General features: G+C 39.0%; 1 pseudogene; it reads right to left on the minus strand.

Annotated features, from left to right (window-relative positions):
- Positions 1–2,881: 2,881 nt before the first annotated feature.
- LOC100610807 (citrate synthase, mitochondrial-like) lies at positions 2,882–3,651 on the minus strand (annotated as a pseudogene).
- Between the last annotated feature and the right edge of the window lie 4,968 nt (positions 3,652–8,619).

An 8,619-nucleotide genomic window follows, 5' to 3' on the forward strand; every position in this document is an offset into this window, starting at 1 on the left:
CTTTTCCTTTGTGCCCATGATTTCCTCTCTCAGGATCAAAGAGCTCTGTAGGGACACAACTCCTGACTCAACCCTTCGAGCAGTTTCTGTTTTGAATCCAGGTTTGGGTCTCTGGGTTGAATTTCCTTCTGGCTAGACTTGTGACCACTCCTGGAGACAGATAGAGAAACTGCTACAAGGATTTGTAAAGACCAGAAAACAAAGGCCATCTTTCATGTTGACAATAGTAGTTCTGAGCCAGATGGGAGGTTGGGCCTAGGACCATTGTCTTGAGATTAGTGTTGAAAAAATCCTGGTCCTATCTAGGGCTGAGCCACCTCAGTGAGATGGTGTGGGTCAGGTCACTAATATAATTTGTTACCTTTTGCTTGTATTGTTTTTGAGGGTCATGATAACTTTCACATCTTACACAGTGGTCCTGCATTTAGGAGGCTGTAGTGGTTTTATAAGCTTATAATTGGCTATAAGCCAGACTTCAGAATCAGAAAGATTAGTGTTGACTCATGGTATCTATCATATGTTAGCAGAGGAAGCTTGAAAGTTATATAATCCCACTGAGCCTCAATTTTCTCATCTGACAAATGGGTATAATAGTACCTATATAACTAGGTCAAATGAGATGTTATATTTTGTTGTGGTAAGACTATACACTACAGAGTCAGACTGCTTGGGATTGAATGCTGGCTGACCTTGGACATATGCTTCAGTCTTCTGTGCTCTGTGGACATAATAATAGGATAAAGTAAAATGGCTCCTATTAGGATTAAGAGACTACATATGTAGAACACTTACAACAATGTCAGGCATCTTGTAGTGCTTAAGAAAGGCTAGCAAATTATTATTGTGCAGGTGAAAATACTTTTTTTCAGTAGCAGAGAAACCCTTTTGTGAGTATGTATTTATTACATACATGCATAACATTTATAGGTGTATTACATAGAAACTCTTTTTAATGCCCTAAACGATTGCATTATCTGGATAATTTCTCAGTCTTCTACTATAATGGAAAGTTATTTCAGATATATATGGCCACTTGGAAAGCCCGATCAGAGTGTCTGGTATTGTTCTTTTTTTCATTGTTATTAAAAACACTTACTTTGCATTTTATACAGGGCAACCTGAAGTCTGCATCATGACCTGACAGTTACCAGGGGCTTACACTGTGTTCATCTCAACAGCGTAGTTCTGGGGATGGTAGATCTACAGAAACACAGGCAGGAATTTGGAGGGAAGAAAGGGGCACAGAAGGAATGTATCTTAATCCTTTCTTAAAGAAAAGGCAGCAGAGCGTTCTGAGTTTCTGAAAACCTGTGCAAATGGGGCTTCTAAGACAAACACTGTACTGTGAGCACTTGAGGTAGGACAGGAAAACGATGTTGATAAATAAGGGAGCATTTTCTTGAGGCAGAGGATGAAGAGGAAGACTTACTATTTTTAATCCTCTCAACTCCAGGACCCAATAATCAGAGGAGACCATGTCCAATCTTGAATCGTTTTCTTGTTCCAAAAGAGGTGCTAATACTCCTGGGACCAGACCCTGAAGCTATCATGCTATCATTCCTGAGTCCCTGTTTATGCCCCACAGCACCTTAGAAGGGCAGGGGAAGGTCAGAGGGTAGTGGCTTGTGTTCTGTGGAAGTAAAATATTTAGTTCACATTAAGCACTGATAAAAACCCAATGACTGGGACCACATATCAGACAGAACTGTTGAAAGAGGTCTCTGGTGAGGACCAAGATGGGGAGGTCCCAAACATCCTTACCTTGAGGTGCAACAGGTGTAGAAATTCTGAATGGGAGTGAGTATTAAAGTAATGGGAAACAGAACACTCTGAGACCTTAATTTTAATAGGATGGTTTTGAAAAGAGAAATCACATCAAACACTGGGTGCCAGTTATAACAAATGTCATTCCTTTATGCTCACCTGGTAGCATAAAAAATTGCCAAAGCATGTCCAGCTAATCAATAGGTCTTGCTAGGAGGTGTTAGTGTGCAGAGGAGAGGGCTGAGGGACTTGGTACAGCTGATTATCCAACATCATTCCTATGGAAACAGAAAGGGAAGAGTCCTGGCTTGCTGGCTTATTGTGCACTTGGCAGAGTAGAAGAAAAATCTCAGAAGTGACTGCACATTCTCTGCAACCAGCTTTGACCCAGGGAAAGAGGAGCCAGATTCTCACTCTGAGATGGTGAGGGGGCCAAACTTAACCCATTACACATGCATTAGTCGTGGTCATTCTGCAGTTGATGGGCAACTCATACCAGGCAAGTGAAGGGAGTTGGTTAGGTTTTTCATCTTTTAAGCTTTTAATTTACATTTTAACCTCAAATCTATTATCAGTGCCTCAGATACAATTTAATCTTAAGTCTTTAAAGATTTAAAAGTAGACTTAAAACCAAAGTAGACTTTTTTTTTTTAAAGTGTCTTCACTTTCTGGTAGTCACTTTTCCCCCAGTCTCCAGTTTTATCCCACCTTAGAGTCCACAAACTTATCAGACCATCTATGTCTTGGACTTGGGCCTTTCTAGAGGGAATCCTAGTGCATGACTTCAGATGAGCTGTGCCAGTACACCCAATGCCTGAGACACTCTGAACAGAACAGTGTAGTAATTCATTTCCATCATGCCATAGTACTGGAGCAGTACCCCAGGGTGTGTCTACATTGGGCCAAGGATTCTTGGCCTTGCCATTCTCTAAGAGGATATTGAGCACAGTCTTGTGTAGTTGAGCAACCAAGTTAACATGGGGTCATTATGTGGTGTTTCAGAGCAAACTCTCACAGCAGGTACCTCGTGGATCAATCTTCTTTAGCACTACATGGCCATAGTCTGGAATAACTTCATCTTGGGTTGAGTGTGTTCCAGGTGTAGTCTCATAACTTCTCATCTGCCACATCTTTGCCAACTTCCTTCTGTAGTTAAGTTAGCCAGACAAGCACTTCCTGATTTGCTAGTACACGTAGAGGGCCTGTCAATCCATTCATGGCTGTTGCAAAGGACAGATAAGGGCTTGAAGGGGCACTGCCCAACAAGTTGCTGATATAGGCACTTACATTGCTGCCCTCGTGGTCACTGTGGATGGTTTGATACAGATGCATGAGCTCAGTGAACTAAGCATCAGTATAGCCTAACATGTTGGTGAAATTGTGGGGCCAGTGCAGCTTGGAGTCAATGTCCCCAACATTTTTGCCCTTTTAGTAGAGATTTTGGTAGATCTTTGCTGCAACACAGGTAGTTTTGTGATCAGATCCACACAGTCTTCATAAATCAGCTCCCAGTACTTGATACCCTCTGCATATGCTCAGGCAGTATTACTTTCACTGTTGAGGGCTGTAAAGGCTGCACTGAGCTGAGACATGGGATGTATATTGGCGGGAAAGTTGTCCAGCATCATGACCACATGGGAGGGTAGAGCTGTCCTCTTTGCCCACTTTTTTGAAAGCCAAGATGCCTGTTTCCTCTGTTGGGATCTGTTCAGCCACCAGCAGCTGAAATAAACCCTCCAGCAGGGGTTCTTTCTTACCCTTAGGCTTGGGTGGCAGCTTTTGGCACTCAGGGACACTAAAGCCTCAGAAATGGATGCTTTCATTAGGATCAAGAACTGATGTTTCATATACTAATCCCTTCTTGCCTCTCAGGCCACCACACATCATGCCCACAGTGTTTTGGCCCACCACCTTCTTGCCACGTTGCTGTCTGGAGGTCTTAATTCTGGCCTGCTCCTTGGGTATGAGGTAAGCTGATATGTCTTCCAAATTCCTGGAGGAGGTACTGGCATGCCAGGCAGCAAGAACAAGACAAGATACGTCCTTTGTTCCCAAGAACTGGGTGACAGTAGTGAGTAAAGCCATGGTGGGCCAACTCTGGGCTCTGATGGGCAGAGAAGGAAGGAGAGAGCTGTGGCAGGAACAGGAGCCTATGTTGCTGCACCAGAGGCCATGCCAATGGGTAGACAAGGTTCTTGTTCTTTAAAATGAGGCTCATGCCTGTAATCCCAGCACTTTGGGAGGCCAAGTGGGGGGTGGATCACCTGAGGTCAGGAGTTCGAGACCAGTCTGGCCAACACAGTGAAACCCTATCTCTACTACACATACACAAAATTAGCCGGGCGTGGTGGCAGCCATCTGTAATCCCAGCTACTCAGGAGGCTGAGGCAGGAGAATCACTTGAACCCAGGAGGCAGAGGTTGCAGTGAGCCTCTCGTGCCACTGCATTCCAGCCTAGGTGACAGAGTGAGACTCCATCTCAATAAATAAATAAATAAATAAATAAATAAATAAATAAATGTGACTAAAGTTTGAGAAAAGTACAAATACATACAGGCACCTTATGATAGAAGTAGATGGAAATTAAGTTTGATGAATGCAGCAATTGAAGAAAGGCCATCACAACTCAGGACTATTAGAAACCCTTGGCTGTAGGTGTGCCTGGAAATTGAAGGTTTGCCACACGACTGCAAATCATCTGCTATACAATTGGCAACTTACACTGACATTTTCTTCTCTGTTGCCATTGTGTTTGTCTATCCCAGGAGGAAGCCCCGTGTATTGTCCCTCCCAACTCTTTTTCTCCCCTTGACCCAGCCGTTCATTTCTAATTCTTTTCTGGATTACTCTGGCAGAGACACTAAGCACATTTACATAATGCATATTTTAAAAAGCACCAAAAGGAAGATCTGTTTACTCTTACAATAGACCCAATTCTACCATTTGGTTGTTCAGTCCACAGCAGGACATTTTCTGGTTAATATTCTGACAGATTAAACAAAAGGAACAGATTGCTGGCTTGTATTTTTACATGTATCTTACGAAATCTATTTGTTTGAAAAAATGAAAAAACAGAAATGCAAAAATGATTATGAAAACCAATACACTTCATATCTGTATGCTACCAAAGTTTCATTTCAGATAAAAAGGCTACATGTTGTTGAATTGATTAAAAATGATTTACTGAGAAAATATACATATGATGGCTTAATATTCCTTCCTAAGTTTAATTGGGTTTAGGTTATAAACAAATGCTAAAATGAACTGCAAATATTTTAAAGATAATTTGTATAAAAATATATTTAAGGAGTGTAAAACTCAAAAAGATTTCATTTAAAGTTTAGCTGACAGATGTTGCTTTATGTTTCAGTAAGCTAAAGTAAAAAGTGGTTGATATCACAGATATTTTATAGTTCATTTATCAAAATAAATTCATAAAAAGTTTTACCTTGTTCTCATAGAACTGAAATGCTTTAGTTTTTTGTAGGAGTATGTAAATTCTTTCAAATCTAATTGTAGCATCAAAATTAAAGTATGATGAAGACCTGCAGAACTTCAAGACTTCTTTCAAAACAAAAAGCATATTTAAAATTGTTCTGAGTTTTTCAGTTCATTTGGCCTGGGCAGCTTCCTGCATGTCTTGTCATAACTCCCATGTTAAATTTAGTCATATATTCAGAAAATGGAGAAAAGTACTCACCACTGGCAGGTGAAAACAGGAAATAAAAATATTGACTTGGGATGTTCCCACGGCCATTAATGAAAGGATTGTAGTTCCTAAGGCCACCATGAATAGGAAAGTGGGCATAATTACCTCATTGGGCACCCACTTTATTCCAATTCATGGTGCCTATAATTTCTGGTTATGTGAGTAACATGGCAAAATAGATTGTATTGTAGTGAATTTTTTTAAGTGTCTCTTAAAGATCTTCTGTTTTTAGAATCACAAAGAATCTTCACTCTTCCATTTCCTCTCTTTTGGAAACACCTGGGATTTTTTGGAAATGCCTAGTCTTTCATTCTGATGCTTTAGTTCTAAACAAAATGAGCACACACCTAATCACCGATGGTACTGTTTATCTGGAAGACCACGCTGTTTCGGATCTCATAGGACCCTGAACTAGAATTGCTATAAAAATGGATATATTTATATATTTGCTGTTGTTGTTGTTGTTGTTGTTGTTTTGTTGTTGTTCAGGTTCTGATTAGAACACTAAGATAAATTATTTGGAAAAAATTTCTTCAAGAGAAAGGTATTCGTCTAGGAATCATCTATCAGAGAGTTACCATGTATGAAGCACTGTGTGCTAAAAGAGAGAAAAATAGTGTTTACATGTTATCTTGGAAAGTTAAATTGATGGAATTTACTGAGAGGTGACGACTTTTGCTTTTAGAAAGATACAAAGGCAATTCGCCATTTACGTAGCAGTTTTCAAGGCTTATGGCAGTCTGCATCAGGCACTTACACTGAATGCACTTTGATTATGGTATAAATCATTCAAACTGTGTCCATTTTGTTTGAAAGTATTGTTTATTGAATACATTGCCTACAGATGATATCAGGGAAATAACTTTTGTTATAAACCATAACTGATGGATTAGATGGTAAGGCTTAGTTCCAGAGGAGGGGGTTCCAAGATGGAGTTTCAATTAACGCAAGAGGGTAAGACTTGGAAGTTCTTGTGAGCGAGGCATCTTAGGGGAACTATAAAATCCACCCCTACTCTGGCTCCACTCCTACCAGATAAAGAGATGCTTGGAACATGAGATCCTGGAGGATTTGTCTCTTTCCTAGGGCCTGAAAAAATGAGTATGAATACTGCCTGACTACATTGTAAGGCACCACTGTGCCTGAGCACGTTATAAGGCACCAATATATTTGGCTCTCAAAAGGGAAAATAGTTTATTTATAAGCCAGTTGTCCCTGAAGAGTTCTCCCCATTGTGATAAGGGGATGCTAGAAAGTGGGTTGGGCTAGTGGCTGCAGAACAGGTGGACACAGTGTCTGCCTGTGTTACCCCTAGTGGAGGGATGGTCCTGCCTGAGGTCAACCACCAACTTAACACCAGACACCTCCACCCACTTCTCATAACTAGACACCCCAGGGGAGGGAAAAGTCCAATTCAGAACTAACTGAGTTTATGCCTCACTTGACCGAAAAACTTTGAAGTGGCTGAGAAAAAAAAAATACGTGGAATTGACTTAATTAAGTTTCTGCCATCCAGCAACTAAGCTCAATTATAAAGACAAATATTATTTTACATATCTGATTTTTCTCAGCTAAAAATATTGTGCTGACAAAGATTGCTGTAATTTCAGTAAATGTGCTCTATTTCCTATGTGGATGTATAGAATGATTTTGGAGCATTTATTTGATACTAGGATCAGCTTCATAGACAGGATTGTAAACTATTTTATAAAGTCCCTTTAATGGATTAATAAGGAGAAATTAATTACCATATGTTGATATGCTCAGAAATGTTTATGTAACTTATTAGTTGATTGGAAATTTTATAATAATTATGTTTCAAGTAAGAAATCACCAATAGCAGAAGTTCAACAATATCAATTACAAAAACCTTCAGGATTTTGCCTGTCAATTTCTAGAAATGCTCATTTAAGGGAGCAGATTCTATTCTGTGAATGCATTTAGAGTGTTTGGAGCTGATTGTATGACATCCTAACTTTTTTCATAATTGTAAGACCATTGAGAGAACCATTGAATTACATTTTTGAATTAAATACTTTTTTTTTTTTTGCGTTTCTTACTTTTTAAAGCAGTTGAACTTAATCTTTTATTGCTCTAAAAGTATGGCTCAAGTAATTTGTAAGGATTTCCCTTACGGATGTATTTTTTTACGTACCTGGTAATCAACCATTTCTCCAGGGGTTTTGGAGACATCAACGTTCTGAGTATGGCTAAGACTTGGGTGGTTTTACCCAATCACAGAACTCCCTGTGTTCACTATAATGCATATCATAGATCTAGGTTTATGTCTAGACAAATTCTTTACTCTGAGACCTCAGTGATTGAGAAGGTTGTTTTGGATTTATGTAGCCTAAAGTAACTAATGATTGTGCTGCATAATTTTTATTAGGAATCTGTTACATGTCCACTCATTATCTTTCTTACCTTTATCTCTTTTTATCTGAGTTGATTTTCAGATACATTCTTTCTTGGCAGGTATTATATTATGCTCATTGCTGAAATTCCTAAAGATTACTTCCTATTGCTTTTCAATTATCATTAATAAATTTGCATGCAATGTTATAGGAAACCTAGGATGGGTGGTGTTTTTAACAGGTTGTAACCTAAGCCTGAAAAGGCTTGTTGTGGAAAGTTTTAAGAAAAGCTTATGTATTTTTGACATATAATAAACTGCAAACATTTAAAGTGTACAATTTGATATGCTTTGCAATAGATACATACCTGTGAACCCATCACTATGATGAAGATAATGAACATATTCATTATGTCCCAAAGTTTCCTGTGCCATGGTAATACCTCCTTCCTGCCTTTCCCTGTCCCTCTTTTCATCCCCACGCAACCACTGATCTGTTTTCTGTGACTATAGATTACATTTTCTAGAGTTTAATATAAATGGGATTGTACTGTATGTACTGAAGTTTTCATCTTAATTCTTTCATTGAACATAAATATTTTGAGATTTCTTACATGTATTGATAGTTCATTTCTTTTAATTGCTTTTTCCCCATTGTATGGCTATATGACAATGTGTTTATCCACTCATCTGTTGGTGGTTATTGGAATTATTTCCATTTTGTGGCTTTCACTAATAAAGCTGCTATTAAGTCATCATATGGACATATGCTTTTATTTTCCTTTGTAAATAC

This window comes from Pan troglodytes, chromosome 5 (genome assembly GCF_028858775.2).
Source record: "Pan troglodytes isolate AG18354 chromosome 5, NHGRI_mPanTro3-v2.0_pri, whole genome shotgun sequence".
NCBI lineage: Eukaryota > Metazoa > Chordata > Mammalia > Primates > Hominidae > Pan > Pan troglodytes.